This window comes from Rattus norvegicus, chromosome 7 (genome assembly GCF_036323735.1).
Source record: "Rattus norvegicus strain BN/NHsdMcwi chromosome 7, GRCr8, whole genome shotgun sequence".
In the NCBI taxonomy this organism is placed as follows: Eukaryota; Metazoa; Chordata; class Mammalia; order Rodentia; family Muridae; genus Rattus; species Rattus norvegicus.
In genome coordinates, this window is record NC_086025.1 from 31,453,105 (window position 1) to 31,473,757 (window position 20,653).

At 46.2% G+C, this 20,653-nt stretch overlaps 1 long non-coding RNA gene across 1 annotated transcript; it reads left to right on the forward strand.

Annotated features, from left to right (window-relative positions):
• Nucleotides 1-10,709, forward strand: LOC134479663 (uncharacterized). The gene is made up of 2 exons (XR_010053243.1): nt 1-709; nt 4,098-10,709. It is a non-coding gene; the product is annotated as an uncharacterized LOC134479663 (long non-coding RNA).
• The last annotated feature ends 9,944 nt before the right edge of the window (nt 10,710-20,653 follow it).

Genomic DNA, 20,653 nt, shown 5'->3' on the forward strand with positions numbered 1-20,653 from the left:
TCTAAAAATAAGTCTCTTTTTGTGTCTTTAAGAAGAGATAAGAGACATATGCTTAAATCTCAATATTTTGGGGTGATCAATAGTACTCCAAGATCCCCAATAGAGTTTAGACAGTCAGGGTGATGATATAAAGATGTGGCCTGGATTAAATTGGTCATAAGTGGTAGAGAGGAAAAACAGAAGATCCGGTCTCCCGGGAGAGCGAAGACAGACTAGGCAGAGAGGAGGGCCAAGGACAGAGGGGGAAAGTCCAGCTCCCACACATTAGGAGGAAGCTGGTGACCAGTGTCAGCTTCCTCTGCAAGCTGACCTGCAGACTATGACATCATGGGACAATGCCACATAGGGAAGGAACGGAAGGCTGGCTCAGGTGGTTTCTTAGTCGGGATTCATATTGCTGTGATAAAACACCATGACCAAAGGCTACCTGGGGAGGAAAGGGCTTTTATGTCAGCTTATGACTCTGAGGTCACATGCCAACACGGAGGAGGGAAGTCAGTGTAGGAACTCAAGGCAGGAACCTGGAGAGAGGCTCTAAAGCAGAGGCCATGGAAGAATGCTTACAGGTTTGCTAAGTTTGTTTTCTTCTACACCTCATGGCCCACCTGTCCAAGGGTGGCCCCATCCACAGTGAGCTCGGCCCTCCCATGTCAATCATTAATCAAGGAAACGCCCCCACAAGATTCGTGAACAAGCCAAACGTACAGAGGTATGTTCTCGAGTCTGTCTTCTCAGATGGTTCTAGCATGTGTCGTCGAGTTGACAAAAAGCTAACCATGAGGTTGCTTTCCTGAAGCCTTTCACATAAACTTTTATGCTGTGCTTAAAACTCTCAAAATCCGGGCAAGGCCTCATGTCTTACTCATGTGTGGAATTAGGTAGGTAACCGGCCTTGCAAAACTTACTAAAGCTCTGAGGCCCTTTCCCTAGCAGAAGACTTTGTAGCTGCTTGTATTCGTACGTTAATTCGGGTCTCTGAAACTGATCATACATAGAGTGTCCACCTGTATCACATTCAGGAACCTGAGTCGGTTCTGATTGGTAAATAAAGATGCCGACAGCCAATGGCTGGGCAGGGCAGACAGAGGCGGGACTTTTAGGATTCCCGGTTTGGGAGGGAGAGAAAGGAAAGAGAAGGGGAGGAAGGAAAGGAGAGACACCATGGCTGAGAAGGTACAAGACAGAGAGGCGTAGCCACCATTTAAGAGCCAGGAGAGTGTGGCCCAAGAGGGCTGCCCAACTGGGTCCAAGACAGCCAAAGTAGAACACAGAATGTAATAACTGATAACTCGGGATTATTGGAGGGAGTTGGGTTAGCCACGTGGAGGTCAGGGAGTGGCCCAGCCATTGAGCTGTTTAAGGCATATCAAAATACAAGGCTGTGTGTGTGTGTGTGTGTGTGTGTGTGTGTGTGTGTGTGTGTGTGTGTGTGTGTGTTTCATTCAGAAACCCAGAACATCGCAGCGGGTGGTGAGGATCACGCCGCTGCCGGGATTTAATTATTTTACCACTACAGTCTTTCCGGTAGAAAAGGAAAAAAAAAAAAATCAGTGGACCAGAACCAGAATCAGCTACAGCCAGCACAAAGTGCTTCCCCCGCCCCCCGCCCCCCGCCCCCCGCCCCCCGCCCCCGCCCCCCGCCCCCCGCCCCCCGCCCCCCGCCCCCCGCCCCCCGCCCTCTACTCGAGATACCATGCATACATCTGTTGGGAAATTATTACCATGGACTGATTCAGAATATGATACATTACAGCCATCTGGAGAAAGCTGTCATAACAAACACACAAGCTGACTCTATTTACATTAAATGACGGTTCTTCAGATAGGATGTCCTGCTATAGCGCTCCACTCACACAAACGGTACTGGGCGGCCCTGTCAGAAATCCAACCCTGTAATGAACTTCAACGGCATCCACCCCTGTAACCTGCCAGGACGATGAAGACGTGAGCTCTGGAGCTGTCATTCATCCATCACAAGGCATCCCAGCCAAGCTTAGGGAAGAGGTTCTGTCAGTGGCACACGGGTGTTTCACCCTAACTGCCCACGTGTGAGAACCCCTAGGACAGTGTTCTTGATGGTGGCTGAAGTACCTTCTTTATTTTTTTTTCTTTAAAGATTTATTTATTTATTTTGTATATGAGTACACTGTCGCTGTCTTCAGACACACCAGAAGAAGGCATCAGATCCCATTACGGATGGTTGTGAGCCACCATGTGGTTGCTGGGAATTGAACTCAGGACCTCTGGAAGAGCAGTCGGTGCTCTTAACCACTGAGCCATCTCTCCAGCCCTGAAGTACCTTCTTTAAATGCAGCCTCTTCAGCCTTGCCCAGTCTGCTCCAGCTCTCTGGGTTTGGGATTATAGTCCTACGACCACTTCAGACGGGAGTCCTGGGAGGAGTTACAGTTTGAAAACGCTAGTCTTCGGGAGGGTGTGTGTGTTGAGTTTCTAAAAAGTTCAAAATAGTTTAATCAGAGCTGCAAAGCTCAGCTTTCTCCTGTATCCTTAGGCGTATATATGTATATGTTTATTCAAATATATTTTTGTATATTCAAATATATAATTGTTTCTTTTTAATGTATACTCACAATATAAAATATAAATCATAATATATATTTATAAAATCGCAATCCTTAATGCATTTCTCTGCTGTAGCCAATTGGTGATTACAGAATGAGTGAATCGTAATTAACAGAAACAAACAGATCTGTTGACTCGATATAAAACTCTTGTATTTTAAAGAAAACATTGTCAACATCTTAGAATAGTTGTGTATATCTGTTAGTAGTGTATAGTGAGGGCTCTATAAGTAGCCAAAACCTAGGACCTTTAATGGGGGGAGTGTGTGACTGTGCACGTGTGTGCACGTGTGTGTTTGTTGTTTGATATTAAGACCAAGGTAGTATGTTTTCTTGAGTTTTATCTCCCATATTCCATTTCTGTTTCTGAGGTGAGGACAGATAGCTCCTGTCCTTCTGCCTCTTGATGTGCCTGGGGTTCCCTAATCCTATGGTCTAAGACCTCAAAGCAGATAAAACTGAAATCGAAATGAACATATTCCCGGGAGGAACATCACTGGTTCTTTGGAAATAAATGTAGCTGCATGCAGACAAGCTTCCGTTTGACCAGAATTACCTAGCTACACGGACGCTGCCCACACCTCTGCACTTAAAGTATTTTGAGCTCCACCTACTCCCTACCCATTTTTAGCATAGAGGGATTGCAGCGAGCAGACCATGCGCACCCGTGTGGAAATGTCACCCAAGGCCCCTTCGCAGGTGGAGCCTGCTGGCTACCAGTTCCTCCTCTGAAACTATATAGGTTAGGTTTCAAGACCCTTTCACACAAGCTCTCACACCTAAACTCACTAAAGTAGGGCAGGCCCCGTCTCTCTAGTTTTTACTGCAAGGCCAGTGTGTGGGAAAAGCCAGGGCCCAGAAAGTAGGTGGGTCTCCAGCCCATCATGCACCGCTCTGAGCTCTCAGGCCTGAAGTCATCTGGGGAAGCTTTGAAAACTGTGCATGCGCAGGACCAGCCCCGTTTCTCAGAGGATGTGGTCTGGAATGTATGTGGAGTTTTGTTATTTGTAATTGTTTTTAAATTAATTTTTTAGGTTAGTATAGTAAATAACTGGTTTCGTGGAGACCTTTTCATACTCGTGTGGCATTCATTTCGTTTTCATTCATACCCTCCCACCGCTATCTTTTCCCTAGACCCCTTGCCCACTTTGCTTCCTTTCCTTCTTGCAAAGAGTCCCCTGTCCCGTTCTGCTTCCTGTACACATCCCGTTACCCTTCCTCCTCTTTCCTTAAGATCTCTTTCCTCCCTTTTATGATTTCTAGTTTCCCCACGCCACAAAGAGGCGCGCACACACACACACACACACACACACGTTCATGCACATAATTTTAAGTCTAGGTTCCACGTATAGGAGAAAACATATGATATTTGTTTTCCTAAGTCTGGATTACTTTGCTTACCATAATGATCTTCAGTTCCATTCACTTTCCGGCAAACGCCACGACTTCATTTTTCTTTACAGCTGTGTGAAGTTCCATTGTGGGTATCTAACGCAATCTCTTTATACACTCCTTAGAGTATCCCCAAAGGACTCCAAGTCACATAGCACAGCGATGGCTCCACATTCGTGTTTGCTGTACTGTTCACAAAACCAGGAAACAAAGCCAGCCCAGACGTCCACCGACAGATGACCAGACAATGTAGTATCCTATGCAACCGTAAATGGCACCTTAGTTTTTGTTTTCAGAAAGTGTCTCCTCGTGCAGTCCAGGTGAGCCTTTACCTCTTGATCCTCCTGCCTCTGCCTCCCACGTGCTGGGATTACAGGGTTGTGTCTTCATCCCTGCACCAGGCCTGTGCACATGCATGTGTCACTAAATCAGAGACGCACTTGAAAACCATGTGCTCAATCAGACAACTCGGCAAAAATAATATGCAAATTAATGTAACTGAAATGTAAATTTAGAAGGTTGGCTTCTTTGATTCATAAAGATCCTCTTGCACTGCCTTTGTGTAGGCTCAGAATCCATCCTCTACAGCCGTGGTTCCCACCTTCCCACTGTCTGGACCCTTTAATACAGTGCCTCTTGTTGTGGGGACCCCAAGCATAAAGTTACTTCATTGCTGCTTCATAACTGTAATTTTGCTACTGTTATAAACATAAATTGCTAGTTATAAACGTAATATAAACATCTGATAGGTGACCCTCCCCCCCCATAGGGGTCATGACCCACAGGTTGTAAACCACTGCTCGAGGGGCTGGAGAGATGATTCATCGGCTACGAGCACATGCTGTTCTTTCAGACAACCCAAGTTCAGGTCCCAGTACCCAGTTCAACATCGCCTGTGACTCCAGTTCTAGGAGATCCAACACCCTTTCCTGGTCTCCCAGAAACATGCTCACAGATGCATCTGTTCTCCCATAAACACACATGCATATATATGATTAAAAGTAACAAAAAATGTGTAAGGAAAAGCTGCCCTTGGAAGCTGGGCAAAGAATGATGTTCCTATCAGAGGGAGATTTGTAGCCAGGTATGGTGGTGCAGCATGCTACGATTCCACTCCTTCCAAGAGGGAAGCGAGAGCACCGTGGGTGCCGGGCATTCCAGGACAGCTGACACCACTAAAAAGGACCCTGTAATTAAGGAAAAGAACAAGAAGATAATTTATAAGACACCTAAGGTAGAAGCTACTGAGCAGTTAGAATACAAGGTGAGTCAAGACAGGCCACCAGAGCCCTGGGAAGCAGATGACTTTCATGCCTTTAACCCATTTTGGCCTCTAGGATACCAAAGAGTCAAATGATTCTTGGTGTATCTAAACTGTTCTGTTGTTCATTTAAGCCAATGGTCAACCCACGGGGCATGGTTATGATTCCTCTCTTCTGTTGTTCTCAGTTTCTAACCGAGACTCGAGGTTTTTCCAAGTTTGCCCCCAAATCAGAGTGAGTCATTTGGTGCTTTATTGCCAGTGTGCTCACTTCCTGTCTGTAGCCGTCTTGTGCTACTTCGTGGGTTCTTTTTTCTTTCATCTTTCTCCGCCCTTTTCCCCTCCTTTCAACCCCCTAACCCTAGGTAAGAGAGAAAAAAAGGAGAAAGAGGAAAGGAGAGAGGTCCCTGAATAAAGTCAGAGGTCAGAAGGGGGTTAGACTATTGCCTGTTGATTATAGGCGTGGAGTTCCTTGGGTATAAGTTTGATCTTCACTATCAGGATATCTAGTTTCTTCCTTTCTTTCTTTCTTTCCTTCTTTCTTTCTTTTTTTTTTTTGTTTCTTCTTTGCACGTGACTACTTAAAAATAGCAACCAACAACAACCGACAGCAACCAGCAAGTACCAGCCTGCAACCCCTCCTGGGCCCCAGAATTCCAAATGTCACACAACTGTAGAAACTACCTGCCTGATCTAGCAAGATCACACCCTTGCTAGGACACGAGGCAAATCATAGTCAGCTGCTGGGAGGCAGCCTCATATCCCCACACCTGAGATTAAAACGAAAACATGTGCTTGTAATATTTCTGCGTTTTTAGAAGAAACCAAGATTCCAAAGTTGACACTCCACCTATCCCTCCCTTCAGCGGGGAATGGCTGAGCGCACCACTTTCTTTCTCTGCATGGGGTACTCTTTTTGCTATTGTAACAAAGCACAGGACAGAGCAGCTTAAAGAAGGACGAGTTTATTTGCAACGTATACACAAAAATCAGAACTGGGGCCAGGGACACCCTTGGGTCTGTACAGCACTTACATTCAGAACACGAAGATCTGAGCTTGGATCACCATAACCTGCAAAAGGGAGTGATCTCTTCCTGGAACACCTGTAGTCCTAGCAACGGCAAGAGGGGACGTAGAGACAGGCAGACTCTGGAAGCTCACAGGCTAGCTAACCTGGTATAGGTGGTCAAGTTCCAGGCCAATGAGAGACACTGTCTCTAAGGAAGATGGGAGACTTCTAGAAATGATATCTGATTATCTTTTGAAATCTATCGGTGTGACACTCACAAGTGCACACTCCTCAAACATGAACACACACACATACACACACATACACACACACATACACACACATACACACACACATACACACACATACACACACATACACACATACACACACACACACATACACACACATACACACACATACACACACATGCACACACACATACACACACATACACACACATGCACACACACATACACACATACACACACATACACACACATACACACACTACACACACATACACACACATACACACACATACATACACACACATACACACACACACACACATACACACACATACACACACATACACACACACATACACACACATACACACATACATACACACACATACACACATACACACACATACACACACATACACACACATACACACACATACACACACATACATACACACACATACACACACATACACACACATACACACACATGCACACACACATACACACACATACACACATACACACATACACACACACATACATACACACACATACACACACATACACACACACCACACACACACACACCACACCACACACCCATATGCTTTTTGGAAGGTAGCAACATCGGGTAAACAGCTTGAGGTACCAGAACACTCCTCAGACCATAGGGCCTAGTGGAACTGAAGGCAACAGGCAAGCTGCATTCTACCTCACTTGTAGTTGTAGGTGGCCATGAATGAGCCACACAAGCACGTGACAGGGCTGCAAGGCTGGGTAGAGCACTGTGTCTCTGGCTTTTTCTATGCCTTGATACACAGGGCAAAAGATGACTTACAGAAAAACTCTGTGAGGTCAGACTCCATGAGCACCACACAAGAAAACATTTCTCAAGTCAGCGGCCAGAAATGGAGGGACGAGGAATGAAGCATCAGGCACCGCCTCAAAGGGGTAGCCTCATTCTTATCCCTTGTTTGTTCCAGAAGTGTGTGTTGGGGAGGAGGCGTTATCTATCTCCCAGCCATTTGAGCCAACCCACACATCTTGACTTATCTTTAATGAGAGTCATTTTCCAACATGTAGCATGCTAATTGACAAGGCATTAATTTCAGCAATAAAAACAAATGTTGATACTCATTTGCAAATAAAAAGAAGCACTGGCTGTTGATTGATGGATCCCCAGCAGAGGGAAGTGTAAGCCACCTCAGGAGTTAATTCTCTGTGAGGAATGCTAACTGACCTCCCTCCCTCCCTCCCTCGGATGGATGGATGCCTTCTGATAGCCACCGATTAGCAGCAACACCATGTTACCCTGGTTTTGCTAACAGACCTAAAAGGAGGTTACAGAAATACACCATGATTTAGGACAATTTAGGTTAACTGACATCACATGACTTAAGTTTTCACAAAGAGAAGTAACCAGACCCCGGTGGCTCTGAGCCTGGATGGATTTTTTTCCAGTTTCCATTCACAGCCCGTGCTTCCCCAAACATGATGTGTATGGGAATGTGACTCACATGTCCTTGGTCATTTTCTTCTGGAAGCTTCTACCAGGATTCCATTCTTCTGGACTTAGGTCAGGACTCTGCTCCTCGGTAAGGGTATACTTCCCAAACCTCAACTGTCCCTGACTGTTTGGAAGCCGATGTTTATACACTGGGTCTGTCAGGATTCTAGTTACTTGCTCTCCACGAGGTTCCCATTTGTCTCAGACGCTGTCATACAAGTTAAGCTTCATTTAACTTCAATAGTTGTCATATGGTGTTTGCTTCATGTTACCTCGAATTCCACATCAACCAGGGATAGAAAACTTCCTCTTTTGGCAGAGCTAAGGATGGAATGGAAGGGCCTTGCTGGGCGGCAACCTCCCATGCCCACCCCCAACCCTGACTGGTAGGGAACTTCTTGAGGAGAAAGGATGTTTTCTTGATTTTTTTTTTATTCTTATTTCCAGGGCCCGCTGCATTCCCTGGCACTTATTTATTTAGTTATTTTTACATGTATTTATTTTTAGGTTTTCACACCTGAGTAGTATATATTTTTTTCTTTTACTTATCCACTTTATATCCAGCTCCCTGCCCCCCTTTATGGTTACCCCCTCCACAATCCTTCCCTCCATCCCCCCTTCTCCTCTGAGAGGCGAGAGCCCCCCACCCTGTATCCCCCACTTGGGCAAGCATCGGTCCCCGACACTATTCATGATACTCTGTTGTGCTTGCAGACAGGAGCCTAGCGTGGCTGTCCTCTGAGAGGCTCCCCCTAGTAGTTCACTCACACAGGTGCAGACATCCACAGCCAAACAGCAGATGGAGTTTGGGGACTCTATGAAAGAATTGGGGGAAATAGGGCATTTAGTGGCTGTTAGGCAAAAGGAATGTGGCTGAGTTAATGCTGTCTAGGGGAAGACATTTTCATCCTAGTATTCGTTCACAGGAGAGAAGACTACTGCTCATACAATAGGTCATGTTTTCACAACCTTCACCGTATGCCAGCCTCTGTCATAAGCGGCTTGTGTGCAGATACTCGTTTAATTTATACGACAACCTTAATGCATCAACCACCCATATCTCCATCCTACAGAAGAGGCACTATAAACGCAGAGAAGTTAATAAGATCACACAGGCAACGAGAAAGCCAGGATTTGAACTCAAAAACTCCAAACTACTCATCTACGATCTATGAGTGAGGACGTACTGCACAGGGTAAAGAGGCCTCTCCATCCCTACCGCACATTTTAGACAAATTAACATATTAAGTGGTTTCCGATAGGCTTCTGCCAGCCAAATGGCTCTGAGGCATCCTTAGCCTGGGGATGAACTTGGTTTGTTTTATCAGACAGGAAAAGTTACAGCAACCAGCAGGCAGAGACTATGGGGAGCGGAGTATCAGGCACAGGACCTCACTGCCTCAGATCCACAGGAGTGGCACAGCCCTCCTCTGGTCCATCTGTGTTTACGAACGAATGACCAGCACGTGCACGAAGAGAGTAGCTGCAGCTTTCTCCTCCTGGATGTTCACAGCCTGACACTGCAGTCCATGGACACCTCCACCCATGCCTAGCTAACTCCAGTACCCTGCACTGGAGGGTCTGAGGCTCTGGGTCGTTATTGTATTACTGATGCTACTTCATCCACCAGAATGAGCACAGCCTGCCCAACCCCAGCTCATCTGATCGTGTGTCTCTGACTTTCCTTCGCTCTCTCATCTCTGCACACAACACCACAGGAAACAGGTTTTACTTTTTTTTTTTTAAGATTCGTTTATTTATTTTATGTACACAAGTACAACTGTCGCTGTCTTCAGACACACCAGAAGAAGGCATCAGATCCCATTACAGATGGTTGTGAGCCACCATGTGGTTGCTGGGAATTGAACTCAGGACCCCTGGAAGAGCAGTCAGTGCTCTTAACCACTGAGCCATCCCTCCGGCCCCAGTTTTTATTCTTCTAGTGGATTCTTTATGTGGTTTTGAGTGGGCGTGTATGGTGCAGGAGGTTGCAGAGAGACTGCTAGGAAGACAGGAGAAAGAAAATGGTGAGAGAGAGAGAGAGAGAGAGAGAGAGAGAGAGAGAGAGAGAGAGCGCCTTCCTTTAACTCTGTGTCACTGGGGCAGACCTAGTCTCAGAGATGCTGAGTAAGGCAGGGATCTGAGAGCCAACTCCCAAGGCCATGGTAACCCTGTTATTGGCCATGCAAGGTGAACTGGCTGGTTCTGTGTGTCAACTTGACACAAGCTAGAGTTATCACAGAAAAAGAGCCTCAGTTGTGGAAATGCCTCCATGAGACCCAGCTGTAAGGCGTTTTCTCAACTAGTGGTCAAGGTGGGAGGACCCAGACCATTGTGGATGGTGCCATCCCTGGGCTGGTGGTCTTGGGTTCTATAAGAAAGCAAGCTGAGCAAGCCGGCAAGTAACATCCCTCCATGGCCTCTGCATCAGTTCCTGCTTCCTGACCTGCTTGAGTTCCAGTCCTGACTTCCTTTGGTGATGAACAGCAATGTGGAAGTGTAAGCTGAATAAACCCTTTCCTCCCCAACTTGCTTCTTGGTCATGATGTTTGTGCAGGAAGACAAACCCTGACTAAGACACAGAACCTCCTATTGTTATAGAGAACAAGAACTCTCTCTCTCTCTCTCTCTCTCTCTCTCTCTCTCTCTCTCTCTCTGTGTGTGTGTGTGTGTGTGTGTGTGTGTGTGTGTGTGTGTGTGTGTGTGAATTTCCCCAATGGTTAGAACAAAGACCTTTCCCTGCTACAGACCAAGTATAGAGTCTTTAAACTTAGGTCTGAAACTCCAGGCTCCAGGCTCCAGGCTTCAGAAGTGCAAAGATTGATTGATGATCCAGAATTCAACACAAACACCCATGCCTGAGTTCCCGCCGTGAGGCAGCTTATTTTCTCTGGCCCTTCCCCAGGAGCCGAGTTGGACTTGTTGCAGAATTGCTTCTTATGTTTTCCAAACATCATATATGTATGCGCCACTTCACGGGTATTTTTATCGCATTTACATAGCATGCATATCATGACTGACTTAATGCGTTTCTCTCTACTGGCTCTACATGAACTCCCTTTTTACAGCTCGGGCCGTTGTGGCCAATAATAAGAGCCGTCGCTTTGATGTTTGGGTAGACAGTTTCTCCTAAGCATATGAAAGCAGGCAAATCAGTATTAACTCACGGGAGTTAATATTGCTCCTCCTGTCTGTCACGTAAGCTCACCCTCTGGTTAAAACCCTTTTCCCTGGCAGGAAGTACTGTATTCTGAAGGAGACCCCTCCGTCAAGGCCAAGTTGAAACATTGGTGGAGCAGGAAGAGATGCTGATGAGGCTAAGCTTGGAGAGAGAGGAGCAGCCAGTCCCGAGACAAATTTGGTTCTGCTTGAGAGGAATTGTGGGGATTTCAGGGTTTCACCGTTCGAGACAAACCGAGGTTAGGGTTGGAGCCGTGGCTCTACCGCTTAGAGCATGGGCTGATCTTGCAGAGAGAGGACCTGGATTTGGTCCCCAGCACGCATGGTGGCTCACAACGAACCATCTACCAGTTCCAGGGGATGTGACGCTCTCTTCCAACTTCTGCAGGCACTGCACACACACACACACACACACACACACACACACACACACACACACACGTGATTCACATACATGCAGACAGACAATACACACACACACACACACACACACACACACACACACACACGCCTGCAAAATAAATCTAAATGATTCTTTTTAAAACAGACAAGCTGAGGGGCTATCAGGGAGCCCCTCTGCCCCCAGCCCTGGTTTAGAAAAACCTCTGCTAAGCTCTTATATTTCACTTGCCTGTTATCTCCCTACTATGAAAAACAATTTGCATAGAAACAATCACTCTTAGCTCCCGGGAGTCCTTGGACTCCCGCTGTTCCCTCACTGGCTTTGTCTGCTGTGTAATCACAGGCCCCTGCATAGGGTACAGTCAGGATCCAGCAAGTCAGAGCCAGGCTTCAGGCGTGGGATTCTACCCTGAGTACTTGAAGGCTCGCTCCTAGGGGACAGTCTCTCAGAAATGTACCTGCAGGGGGGGATGAGCTGAAGGGAGCAGGCCGGGAGGCAGAGATGGGATCTGAAACGCAAATGGCTCAGAACACTCAGCTCCATGGCGACGGAGGCTGGGATTCTGAGGACCTGTTCTTGCCTTGGTGAGAAATGACAAATGGACATTCATGTGTTCCTGCCTTTGGCATCCTTATCAGGGACTTTAAGAGGCTGTCAGATAGCACTTGCCCTTCTGGTGGCAGCAGGAGAGAGCATTTTTGGACTTATCCAGGAGTTAGGATAACTGGTCTTAAGTGTGTGTGTGTGTGTGTGTGTGTGTGTGTGTGTGTGTGTGTGTTGTGTGTGTGTGTGTGTGTGTGTTGTGGGTTGGGGCACGTGCACGTGAGTGGAGATACCCTGGGAGGCCAGAGGCATGAGGCGCTCCTTGAGCTGGTAAGGTAACGGGCACTGTTCTCAGTCAGGTATTGGCAGGAGAAGTATGAGTTCTTAACTGCTGAGCCATCTATCAAGCCCCTACCCCTTGTTCTTAAAAACAACTTATTTTAAAAGAAAACAAAACAAATTGCAGGTTGCTACCCTGCCATTGACTCTTTAGTTCCCGGATAAAACACACACACATACCCTTTATATTTACAACAAGCCTTAAACAGCACAAGGGCTGCATGGACACCTATCTATATGCTATTAAAATCTACTTTCCTATCAATAACCCTGGATTACTACTTACTATGTTTTGGGCTGCTTAACTCCAATTGGCCAGCCCTCAGGGCCACATTTTTATGGCCCACCTAACCCACGGTGGCTTCTTCATATTCCTCCTGTATCTTCTCCTCTCCTCGTGGTCTTCCTCTGACCCCAAGCCCGTGAAACCTAAACTCCGCCTATGTTTCTTCTGCCCAGCTATTGGCTGTTGGCATCTTTATTTACCAATCAGAAATAACTTGGGTGCAGGGTCACTTAGTGTCTATGAGCAGACTCTCTCCTCTCTGGGACAAGCAGTCTTGGGGGCCCGATATTAGCATTAGAATACAAGCAGCATCAGGCTAGCCCACTACAATTACTAAAGTCTCTCTTGAGCTGGACCCAGTGGTACACACCAGCAATCATAACACTAAGGACATGAATGCAGTCTTTGGCTCTGTAACAAGTTCAAGGTCTAAGGTTCGTGAAACCCTGTCTCAGAACAAGAGCAACAATCCCACACCAAAACCAACCAGCCAAATTAAACACTTTCCTTTAGGAGGGAAACTGTATTTGTAGTCTGCATATCGCCGAACTGCAAATGATACTGACATGTATTAAGTGCTTGACTATAGTTCAAATAAATTAAATTATTTCAGTCACCAATTAATTCAATTAGCTAACACATCTGGGGGGAAATAGAGAAGCATGAAAAAGAATCGCAGAAGTCCCCAGTAGTGCCACCGCCAGAGACAGCCTGCTGATAACTTCGCTTCTCTTTTTCTTTGCATATATATTTTTCCCCACATGAAACGGAGAAAGCGCCTTATGATGAATTTTGTATCCTGCTTTTAAAGATTAATGTTATATTCTGAGAAATTTCCAAGATCGTTAGTATGAGAACCATCCCTTTGACTGACTGGATGACACTGCTGGGTGTGGGGATCGCGACTTATTTCACCGCACTCCGATCGCAACTTATTTCACCACGCCTCGCAGGGCATTCTGGATGCTTATAGGTTCTCACATGGGGGCTCAGTAAATGCTCGCTGCAGTGTTCTCTCTAGGTGACAGGCTCTGTGTCTCATACATAAGATGAGAAGTTGGTTTTAATGACCACAGGAAGGAACAGTTGAGGAGCCCATGAAGCAGCGTTCTCAACCTGTGGGTCTTGACCCCTTTCAGGGTCCCTGTCAGATATCCTGCATATCAGATATTTACCTTACGATTCATAAAAGTAGCAAAATTACGGTTATGAAGTAGCAATGAAAATAATTTTACGGTTGGGGGGGTGGTCGCCGCGATATGAGGAACTATATTGAAGGGTCGCAGCATTAGGTAGGTGGTAAGCCACTGGGGGAGGAACATAGGGGTGGGGGTGGCGGCTGGAGAAAGGTTAAGATGAAGCTGTCCCTAAGGGGCAGCAGAGAATCAAGGAAGAGTGTGAAGCTGGATGCTGAAGCCGAATTTACAAACCTCAGGCTCTGGGCTATCTTCAGGTTCCTCTAGCGACTGTCCACCCTTACGTGCTCTGAGAGACTTTGTGCATGCTGTTCCCAATGCCTGAATGCACCGCCTCCCAGGCCTCCCAGTTCGCCTTCTTTCAGCTCCCAATTGTCGCTCGCATCCCTGTACTGACTTCCTTGATGTCCTTACTAATCCTTCAATATGCTCTTAACAAACCAGCCTTCGTCCTGCAATCATTGATCACAGCAGGGCTCTCCCATGGGAAGAAGCATCGCAGAAAATACAAATATGTCGGACGGATGAGTGAAAGCGTGGGGCTGGAAGATTTTCGTTTCCTTTACAAAGACATAATACGTGTGAACACAGGAAGGAAAAAGCCTGTAGAGGCATGGTTTTCCCTCCAGCTCGAGCCTTTTGCCCAAATGTTTGCCCAAAACGACAAGCGTTTTCTGGGTAGGCATTTAGGCACAGAGCTGACTGACCCACACAAGCCACACAGGTATCATTGGGCATCGAGTCAGCAGATTTGGCACCACCAGAGCTCTAGGGCTCCTCCGCAGATGTGGGACCACAGAAGGAGGGAAGACAGCGAGTGTCTCTTCTTCCACTTTCTTTTTATTTTATTTCTTTCTTTCTTTTTTTTTTTTTTTTTTTTTTTTTACTACCAAGAGAACAATGGTGATAGGCTGCTTCCCAAAGTTCTTGGCACATGACAGCAGCCCGGAGAGTGTGGAGACCTGTGAGAGCTACAGATGAATTGACTGAGCCGGAAGGTTCACAGACTTGTCTGGTGGCAATATCGTCAGCCATGGAGGAATCCACCGTTAATATCTGCTTCTTATACATTATTCATGAAAACAGGAAGACAGCCGATAACATCAGAACGGTGCCACTGTCCAGAGAATCTAACTACTTGCAGCTCCAGGGCGTTTTAATTCGCATGGGGGAAAAATTATTTTCTGCCAATTTGAGGTCTGGAAGGCTGGGGAAGGGAGTGCAGATTAGAATTGGTTGTCAGAGTTTCCTTTGAAAGGAGGCATGGCTTTCCTCCAGGACACGGTTCCCTCCCTGGCGCTGGGATCCCCACCCTCTCGTTTCTTAGAGTCTCGTGGAGGAATAACTACTACTCTCCTTAAAGAGCTCTAGGTTTTCAAATCAATCTGTATTTCCAGACCTGTCCATCAAAAGACAGAGACCAGAAATAGGACGTTGGATTTCAATATAAATTATTAGCTTCTAATTTCTTCAAGCCTGAGGGACAAGTGCCTTGTGAATAGTGAGTCTTTTTCTTCTTCTTCTGCTGCTGCTGCTGCTAAAATCAGATGGTTTTGCCCCCAATTTCTGATTTGTTCTACCCTGAAACCCCTTCCAGCGTGCTGTCAAAAAGCAAAGACGTTGGAGGGAGGAGAGGAAACTGGAGGGAAGGCCACCCTAGCTACCCCAAGGACCTATGATAAATTTGCTATTCTATTTTTCTATCATGATTGTTGTCATTGATATATTATTGCAATGTAGCCCAGGCTGGCTTTGAACTCTCCATCTTCTCGCCTTGGCCTCCTGAATTGGGAATCAGAGACATGCATTACCATCCCCAGATTTTGTGATTTGTTATCTGTTATTATCTGGCCTCTACATAGATCGTTCCAGCTGCTAAAACACGGGGTAAACATCCCAGACCACCTCCATTCCCTGACCGCACAGTGGTGGAAGGCTATCATTTGTCAAGATAACTTACAAACTGACTAACTAACTAACTAACTAACTAGTTAACTAACTAACTAACTAATAACTAACTGGAACACGAGGCGGACTTTGGTGCCTGCCCCCACACAGTGTATGCAGTCTTTGCTGGCAGATGGACACATGGGTGAGTCATGGGCTTTTGCACATGTGTAGGGAGAGGAGATGATGGCTGGAGGCTCCACAGACAGCTGGGTTTTATTGAATGAATTATACATTTTACTTAATCTATATTATATAGACACAACCAGCTCATCTGCTAGAGCTCCGTGGACTCTGCCTTGGAAACTTGGGAGACAGTATGGTGTACGGAATGCAGGCGAGAAGAAGGGGGCAAATTAGAATTAAGGGTAGTAATGGGTATACGAGAAGACCACGGTGAAACCAGTTGCTTTATGTGCTAACAACAAAAAAAAAAAAATTAAAAAACGGGCTGAGAGATGACTCGGTGGTTAAGCACCAGCTGCTCTTCTAGAGGTTCCTGGTTTAATTCCAAGCACCTACCCAGCAGCTCATAACCATAGAAAAATCCCAGATCCAGGGGATCTGACACCCTCTTCTGGACTCCGCAGTCACTAGGCATACACACGGTGCACAGACATATATGCAAGCAAAAACCCAGATACATAAAATAAATTTGAAAAATTTTAAATGAAAAAAAAAAAAAAACCAAACAGCAAAACAACACGAAAACCCCAAGAGTAATTTGGAAACCAGAAAGAAAAAAAAAAAACCCCTTGAGGATTAAAAATAAAAAATTAAAAACAAACAAAACAAAACAAAAAAACAAAGAAGAGCAAAACAAACAAACAAACAAAAAACCCAAAGGAGAGCACAGTACAGGTAATGCCAAGAGAGGACCATAAAGTTGGTAACAAAAATAATTTACGTATCACTTATGAGATAACATTACAGGCCAGGTTTTTTTTCTATAGGTACTCTCTGAACATTGCAAAAATGTTTCCAGCTACCCTGGTTACTGTTAGCAACCTATTTTGCCAATAAAGAAACTAAACCCAGAGGCTAGGCTAGGTTGCCAAAGTCTCACAGGTACTGGGTTTGAATTAAGGCAGTTGGCTTCCGTGTGCATGCTTAATCAAAGAGCTGAAGTTTATTATGGGGCCAACCTGCAGTGGAGGCAAGTGTGAAGAAGTATCAAGGCAGAGGTTTGGTCTAAGCTGGTCCTGAGAGGGGCATATTTATTCACAGGCTGGATGTGGGTAGGGTAATTCCACATGGAGGACTCAAGAGCAGAACACACTTGGGACTGCAAGTGGTTTAGGAGGAATATAGAAAAAGAGGTCTCTTGTAAGGTTGGTGTGACGGTTAATCTCAAGTTGTCCACTTGAAAGGTTATACAACTAGAATCATCTGGGAGATGGAACTTTGAGAATGCCTGTGGGGGACTACTGTGATTAGGTTAACTGAAGTGGGAGGACCTGTCCACTGTGAGCGGCGCCATTCCCTGGGCTAGGATTTTGGATTGGAGGAAGAAAAGAAGGTGAGCTGAGCATGATCACTCATTGCTTTCTTTCTTCCCCTCTATGGATACAATGTGACAAACTGTTTCAAGCCATCTTGCCTGTTATGATGGATCGGGGAGGGGCTGTGCTTCTTCACTGTTAGTATTGTCAGGGTGTTTTATCACAGAAACAGGAGAAGTAACCAAGACATGTAAGGAGAAGGCAACCTGAGACATAAACTGGACCTATGTGTCAACCTGGATTTTATCTCACCAGCATGAATTAGACTTCTCGTCTGGAAAGATGTTTTGACGGCCATATCAGGGGTGGAGGTGGGAGGTGGGAAGGGCTGGCCATTGGGATTTGTATGACATGGAGCAGGCTGAAAGGTTTCTCTCTTCTCTGTGACTCAGGAAAGGGGAACATTATGGGATGTTTATCTGATGACTACATCCACGTAGCTGGTTGGTGAAGACTCTGTTTAAGGGACTAGTTTCATGGGGCCAAGGACACAGCCCATCTGCTCCTTCAGAATGCAAAACTGTTACCTCCTGGAGGGAGTCCACTACCTGCCTTAGCTGAGGCCTCCCTCTCCTTTCCTAACCCTAGGGCCTAGGAGGCCTTTCTTATCCCACCACCAGCAACTCTCTTTTCTGTTCCTCACAGGTGCATGGTGAGTAGAGGAAGCCTAGCCCCTTGGTGAGCCTGTTTGAGTTTGTATCTGCAGATCTGGTCTTCTGCATCAGATTCCTAGGTCTGGCTGAGATGGCGGTGGTGACCAGAGGGCAGGGAAGGGTGGGTACTCCAGGCACAGGATAGCTGGAATCCTCTCCCCATGTCCCGTCCACCAGCGCAGGTGTCACACTTACTGTCTCAGCCTCGTCTAGTTCCAGATCTGACTGTGCTCAGAGTCTAGAAGGGAAAGTTATGATTGACTCGAAATTCAAAACAATCATCTTTACCACAGCCTGGGGGTTGGGGTGGGGGTGGGGGTGTCATTTCTGCCTCGTTTGGGACAAGAGACAATTTTTTTTTTGGTTCTTTTTTTCGGAGCTGGGGACCGAACCCCGGGCCTTGCGCTTCCTAGGTAAGCGCTCTACCACTGAGCTAAATCCCCAGCCCCAAGAGACAAATTTTAAGGCAGTGGTTCTCGACTTTCTGAATGCTGTGACCCTTTCACCCAGTTCCACATGTTATGCTGATCCCCAGTCATAAAATTATTTCTTCTGGTACTCCATAACTGTAATTTTGCTTCTGTCGAGAATCGCGATGTAAATTGTTTCGAAGATAGAGAGTTGCCAAAGGGGTCGCGGCCCCCAGGTTGAGAACTGCTGTCCTAAGGGACTATGGCTAGCTGGAGTTACAGCAGTACCAGGATTCCACCTGCTTCTCTTACACTTAAAGACAATGGCTGAGCCTAGAGCCTGTCCCCCCTTGAGAGGCAGAGGCAAGAGAATCTTTACAAGTTCAAGGCCAATCCAGTATATACTGGGAGTTTGGGGCTACCTAGGGCTACACAGTGGGTTTCAGGCTACCCAGGCTTGCTAGACACTGTCCCCAACCTACAAACAAACAAACAAATAAAATTTTAGGTAGCCAAGCTGGTATTTAAAGTCTCCAATCCACCGGTATAACATTGTGAGAAACTGCGAAGTTTAAAGAAATATTCTCTGCACAGCTCTTGACGTGCAAATAAAGTTCTACAGATGAAATAATCATGAGAGTGATTAAATTGTAATTACGACAGAGAGCTGACTGCTTATTTGGGTAGACTTAAACATTTGACAGAACTCCATGTTAACCCTGGCCAGCTTTCTTTTCCCCTCCCTGGATTCTCCTCTGAGTTTCAGTGAATTCTTCATCAGCTTATTAATTAGTACGAATCTTGAATCGCACTTTGTAATTAAGGTCTTATATGTTCCTCCCGCTCCCACATTTGAGCTAAATGTTAATTTCTCAAAGAGAAAAATTAGGAATTTGACAACCGCCTTCCTTCCTGGCAATAGAATATACATGCTACCTGTCAGGAAAGATGGAGTGCCTGGGTTCCTCAGATAGAGAGTGATAGATTATCCCTCGTGCCACTGAACACTCATTTGCCCGATCTCATACTCAGCTGCTGACGGAGTTCCTCGAGAACGCCATTTGTGAGATGTGCTTAGAAGTCTAGTCACTCAGCATCAACTCAAACCCTCTGACTTGCCCAGAGTCTGGGTAACTTTTCTTGCCTCCAGTCCCCAGTTTAGTCCAGTATCTAGCAGTTCCAGAATCATCCAAAGACACAAAGTTATGTGTTGCAGCACTCCTACAGCAGCTCGGAGGGCGAATCTCGGTAGTCAACTTGACTATGTCTAGAATCAACTAAAAACTGTTGGGCACTCCAGCGATGGAGTTCCTCGATTATCAGAAGGAGGAAGACCCAGCCCAAATGTGGGAAGAGCCTTCTGGTGACAGCCCAGGCCAAAGGATGCAGAAAAAGGAAAAGGCTTTTTGCCTGCCTGCCCTCAGGCTGGCTGGCAAATTCATCTCTGTTCCACTATTAAAACTCTAATAATAAAAATAACACCATTGGTGTTCCGACTTAGACCTACAGCTCTCGAGAACTCCTCCAGTCCTTTAGCTCCAGACTAAGATATCCGACCTCATGGACTGAATAACTACAACATTCTTGGCCTGTCCAGTGTGAGACAGACTTGTTGGACTAACAACCAACCTCGTCGATCCACATTTTACACACACACACACACACACACACACACACACACACACACACACACACAAATTGGTTCTGTTCTTTCGGAGGACCCTGCCTGTTACAGTTGTAATACTGGTTCCACTATCTGCTCTCAGGAATGGTTCAGAGATACTCCTCAGAGACACTTACTACAAACATCCTTGGAAGAGAGGGGCAGGGGTCACTGCCCAGTATAAAGAATAGGGACTGCCCACACTCGGGATTTCCTCTTACAAAAGCCCATGATGCTTACATCACTCCATGGTGCTTCAGCTCAGGGAAAATCTCGGGAACTGACACTGGCTGCTGCTGTGGGTGGGACTGACACTGGCTGCTGCTGTGGGCGGTGAGTGATCATGTATTTTGCACTTGACTCCATGTTCTCCACCAGGGCCTATGAAAGGGGGCTGCTTGACTGGCGAATTCCCACGTAGAATATGTTTGTTGGCCCTTTGGTTGGTTTTGTTTGGTTGGTTTTTGTCATATGCCCAGCACTGTCTCCCCCAACCCCTCTCTTCCTCCCTCCTTCCTTCCCTTTGTCTA